Source organism: Triticum urartu, chromosome 4A (genome assembly GCF_056163025.1).
Source record: "Triticum urartu cultivar PI428250 chromosome 4A, HENAU_Tu73, whole genome shotgun sequence".
Classification (NCBI taxonomy): domain Eukaryota; kingdom Viridiplantae; phylum Streptophyta; class Magnoliopsida; order Poales; family Poaceae; genus Triticum; species Triticum urartu.
The window spans coordinates 209,812,922-209,817,876 of NC_141876.1; the positions used below are offsets into that span (position 1 = coordinate 209,812,922).

A 4,955-nucleotide genomic window follows, 5' to 3' on the forward strand; every position below is an offset into this window, starting at 1 on the left:
TGCGTGAACCGCAGTCATTATGTGTGACAACACTCAGAAGTGTGTCAAAATGAATCTAAAAAGTGTTTGTGGAAGGAAATAACAGTGATATATGTAAAGAGACCAAACTAAGCAAGTTTGTGTGTGTATGACTCTCTATTTAAGTATGCAAACAACCTGCAGAATAAAACAACGTTCAGACTATTAGTAATCATGGAAGAGCTTACTATGCAAAAAGTAATCATACAAAAAAGGGTCGTACAAATGGTAAAGAAGAAAGTCCACATTGTTATTCTGAAATAACACTCGGCATAGAGCCCACCATTGGCATAGACAGTTTTTCCTACAGGTGATCATATAGAAGCAGTACGAATCAAACTGAACAATACTAACATGTTAATCATATCTATATTTTTAAGAGCATCTTTGTCAAATCTGGAGTGCCGCTTAACTGGAGAAGGTTCAGGTGAATAAGCTGTGCGTAAAGAGATACTACAGACTCTTGATGAACATTGCACAACTCGCAGACATTGGATCACGATCAGACGATCAGGCTAAAAACGGACGTTGATCATGATCAGGACTCACTGTCACTATGAATAGAGCGGCGTGAACCAGAATCACGACCGCTTGTTTCCCTCCACCCTGGAGAGGGACTCAATGACCTCGACCTTCTTGTGCTTGCCCGCGAGGCTATACGCCCGAACCCGCGTCTCACCACTGTTGAGGTCCCTGTAGTAGACGGTGCTGGGCCTCAGCCGGGGCACTCCTTCGTGGACACAGCCACCATGCCGGACGCGTCCATGGGCACCGCAACGTTGCCGATGTCGTCCTCCTCCTCCCACGTCCCACTGCACTCGTCCAGCACGCGAACCATTAACTCCTCACCCCCGGCCGCCTTGACGAGCTCCACTTGGATCAGCGCCCCACCGCCGGGGGTCTGCACGAGGAAGTTGCTCTCCACGCGCGAGGTTAGCCTCCGTGTCACGGACGGGATGATATCGGAGACGCGGAGGCCAGCCCGTGCAGCTCCAGGAAGACGTACACAATCCCGAAGCTGGTGTTGTCCTAGAGCTGCCCGTGGTGGAGTGCCAGGTCCACCACGGCCAGGATGTTGCTCAGCCTCACAGATTTCCAGGTGCTCTTGCCGGGTCGATCCGTGGCCCACTGTTGGCGGTGCGGCTGGAAGTAGATGATGGCCACCATCGCCCTGCCGTCAGGCGTGGGCACCGGGATGGCCTTGTGGATTAGGGTGTCCTTGTGGTTGATCAGGGCGTTTGAGGTGGACACTGAGACCGTCAGGTGTACTCTCGACGCGGTCGGCGAGGGGGAGGGCCGCGACGGGGGGCAGAAGCGTGCTCCCATCAGGGCCCCTCCTGCTGCCGTGCACAATGAAGAGGAACGGAGAGTGGAGGTGCCGGCATCAGCCGTGGAGGGCGCTATGTGCCTAGGCGCCTACAGGGGGGCCGGGGAGGCCGGAGGCGGAGAAGAGACTGAGAGGGCCCGAGGTAGAGGGGGGAGCCAGAGCCAGGGCAGGGGAGGGAGACGCCGAGAGAGCCGACGAGAGGGGAGGGGCAGCCGTCGGTGCGATGAAGAGGATAAGATAGAAGAAAGGAGAGCGAAGGGAATTTTTACAAAATGCAGGGATTAGTTTGCAAAACCAAAACGTTTTCTCAGATCCACTCAAATGGGACTGTGGGATCATTTACCAAAAAGCACAAGGACCTTTCTGCAAACTTGCTGCGACGGTGCACCCGGAGACTCAATCCGTGCTTTATTATTTATTATTAGGGAGAGATTTCTAGTAGTTCATAAATTCATTCTCTATCACATGGTACAATTGGATCATTTTTCCAGAAATGTTTTCTTCACAAATATTTATCAAATCCTATTTTTCCATTTCTGCAATGAACTTTAGAAAAATCACAGAGAGCTCATCTCTGATCCAAATGCCTTGATTCAAATTCTTAGACTCTTCTAGGTTCATAACTTAGCGTTTAAACATTTTCCCAATACTTTCTTTGCAACATCAAATATTGGTCCATTTCTCCATGTATAGCCAACTTTGCAAATTCCTCGGAAATTCATTTCAACTCCAAATCCAGTGAAACCAACTCCGAGGTGCTTCTAAATTCACTCTTTGTTAAATGGGTGCGTTCGCTCATTTTCCAAAATAATGTTTCTGATGACTTATTGCAAATCCATTAATCTCCTAATTCCATCATAATGAAATGTTCAAAAGTATCCATTAATCCACTTCCAATGACACCACTTTGGTCATTTTTCATATGACCAGAGGTATCCAAGAAAAGTCCAACTCACATTTTTAGAGCACTTTTATTTCTGGCTTGTTGTGTTGCTTATTGTGGTTGCTTCCGACGTTAGTTGATGAAGTAGACGGAATAGTCGGAGATGGACCAAAAAGATTGAAGACCTTGCGGAGCTAGTCAAGCCGCCCCTTGACCATGTTGATGAACACTTCCTATGCATGTCATACATCACTTTATTATTGTTGCACCGGAATTATGATGAGATGGTAACCACTTTGGTGGGTTTCCTTCATTATTTCCTGGTTGATACTTGCATTGTTCATGACCCTACCTTCCTATGAGGGTTATGTGAGTGGGATTCAATACGATTCTAAAGTAGTTGCGATGCAAATGGGACATGAATATGCATGGTGATGGCGACAAAAGAATTTTCAACGACTTTTCGAAAACCCCGTCGGGTGGCACTACTGCCTGAGGGAGATATTGAGCTAGGTAACCTCTTGATAAAGAAGTAGGTGTACCGAGGCAAGTGAGCGTGTTGTTTTCGAAAACAGATTGGCTTAAGTCGCGACCATTACTCCAACCTTACATGCGCAACCACGCTACCCTTATTTGGGAAAGGGCATTATTGATTACCTAGCTCGTGCTAGCATGGATGCCTGCATTACTAGTGCTAGGAGTGTCATGGTCACTCTCGGGACGGGGTCGTGCCTGGTAGGGCGGCCATGACTATTTTTACAAGGCACCAGACACACCATTGTTACCTTTGTGCATGGTTCTATGGTATGTCTGGGAGAGAGGCTCCAGAGACAACGATATTATTGTGAGAATGTTGGCACGGGGGTTGTTACTAAGCGAGTGGACTCTATGTAATTCACAACTAGGGAAAGATAGTGATCGGGTGCTCACCCCAGGTACTTGAGGTACAACGGGTCATGGCTAACACGGGAGTTCCTCGGATCTTGTGGGTAAATTGTGCAACCTCTACAGAGTGTAAAGCTATTCGAATAGCCGTCTCTACAAGGGTGGGGGGCGCGCCCTCCTACCTCGTGGGCCCCCTGGTGGCCCTCCGGTGGCCATCTTCTGCTATATGGAGTCTTTCAATGAAAAAAATCATAAGCCATCTCCTCGGACGAAACTCCGCCGCCACGAGGCGGAACCTTGGCGGATCCAATCTAGGGCTCCGGCAGAGCTATTCTGCCGGGGAAACTTCCCTCCAGGAGGGGGAAATCATAGCCATCGTCATCACCAACGCTCCTCTCATCGGGAGAGGGCAATCTCCATCAACATCTTGACCAGAACCATCTCCTCTCAAAACCCTAGTTCATCTCTTGTATCCAATTCTTTTCTCCAAGTCCGTGATTGGTACTAGTAGGTTGCTAGTAGTGTTAATTACTCCTTGTAGTTGATGCTAGTTGGTTTATTTTGTGGAAGATCATATGTTCAGATCCTATATGCATATTAATACCCCTCTGATTATGAACATGATTATGCTTTGTGAGTAGTTACCTTTGTTCCTGAGGACATGGGAGAAGTCTTGCTATTAGTAGTCATGTGAATTTGGTATTCATTCGATATTTTGATGACATGTATGTTCTCTCTCCTCTAGTGGTGTTATGTGAACATCAACGACATAACACTTCACCATTATTTGGGCCTAGAGGAAGGCATTGGGAAGTAATAAGTAGATGATGGGTTGCTAGAGTGACAGAAGCTTAAACCCTAGTTTATGCGTTGCTTCGTAAGGGGCTGATTGGGATCCATATGTTTCATGCTATGGTTAGGTTTACCTTAATACTTTTGTTGTAGTTGCGGATCCTTGCAATAGAGGTTAATCATAAGTGGGATGCTTGTCCAAGTAAGGACAGTAACCAAGCACCGGTCCACCCACATACCAAATTATCAAAGTACCAAACGCGAATCATATGAACGTGATGAAAACTAGCTTGGCGATATTCCCATGTGTCCTCGGGAGCGCTTTTCTCTATATAAGAGTTTTTACAGGCTTATCCTTTGCTACAAAAAGGATTGGAGCACCTTGCTGCACTTTATTTAGTTTTGTTACTTGTTGCTCGTTACAAATTATCCTATCACAAAACTATCCGTTACCACTTATTTCAGTACTTGCAGAAAATACCTTGCTGGAAACCGCTTGTCATTTCCTTCTACTCCTCGTTGGGATCGACACTCTTACTTATTGAAAGAACTATGATAGATACCCTATACTTGTGGGTCATCAGCATGCAGATCTTCATGAAGACCCTGCCACCACACCATCTCAGCAGCCAGCCAGCCAGCATGGCGCTGCATGCCTCGTCACCTTGGACGCACGTCGAAGCAAGGCAAGGCAGCGATGGACGGGGCGAGCTCCTTTACCATCCCCGATAAAGCAAGAGGACACATAGGCGGCACATTAAATGCGTTTTTCCTAGGATGTCAGGAGATGAACTTCTACACTGTACATACTTTCCACCTCCTGTGTGCCACTGTGGCAAACCCTTTGACATATAAAAGGAGGCCCGAGGCGTACTGAGGAAGGATTCAGACTTTTTGGATTGGGCATGCACCATTTCTAGTTCAAGAGCTCAATAACACTAAATACACACAAAGGAGGACTAGGGTTTTACGCATCACTTGCGGCCCGAACCTGGGTAAAAAATCCCACCGAGTTGATCTTCTAGACCCGCTCTTTGCGCAGCCCCACGC

The 4,955-nt window shown here is 47.3% G+C and overlaps 1 pseudogene; it reads right to left on the reverse strand.

Annotated features, from left to right (window-relative positions):
* Nucleotides 1-572: 572 nt before the first annotated feature.
* On the reverse strand, nucleotides 573-4,628 carry LOC125554679 (uncharacterized; annotated as a pseudogene).
* Between the last annotated feature and the right edge of the window lie 327 nt (nucleotides 4,629-4,955).